Consider the following 302-nt stretch of genomic DNA (forward strand, 5'->3'; position numbering starts at 1 on the left):
GTGATAGCCTCTATAGAGCCTCCTGTATGATAATATTAGTCAATTTTATTACACTCCACTTCAAAATGATACCCTAGGAACCCTGTAACAAAAGCTGATAAGATACTGATAATGCATGGATAAAAACTTTTTCACGCTAAACTTTTTCTGTGTAAATCCAAGATCTTATACATGTTGCTATGCCTCTCCAAGAACAAACCTACTCAAGGAGAGAACAAAATTTCTGTTTTTCAATTAATATTCAAAGAAAAATGTATTAAAAAAAAAGTAATAGCCATAGCATTAGACTTTTAGCTTTTTCC

The 302-nt window shown here is 31.5% G+C and overlaps 1 protein-coding gene across 2 annotated transcripts in view; it reads right to left on the reverse strand.

Moving 5' to 3' along the window:
• Positions 1 to 302, reverse strand: part of LOC119585194 (CDK5 and ABL1 enzyme substrate 2-like) — a 16,879-nt gene that overhangs the window by 9,950 nt on the left and 6,627 nt on the right. The gene's annotated exons all lie outside the window — the stretch shown is intronic.

This window comes from Penaeus monodon, chromosome 19 (assembly GCF_015228065.2).
Source record: "Penaeus monodon isolate SGIC_2016 chromosome 19, NSTDA_Pmon_1, whole genome shotgun sequence".
Classification (NCBI taxonomy): Eukaryota; Metazoa; Arthropoda; class Malacostraca; order Decapoda; family Penaeidae; genus Penaeus; species Penaeus monodon.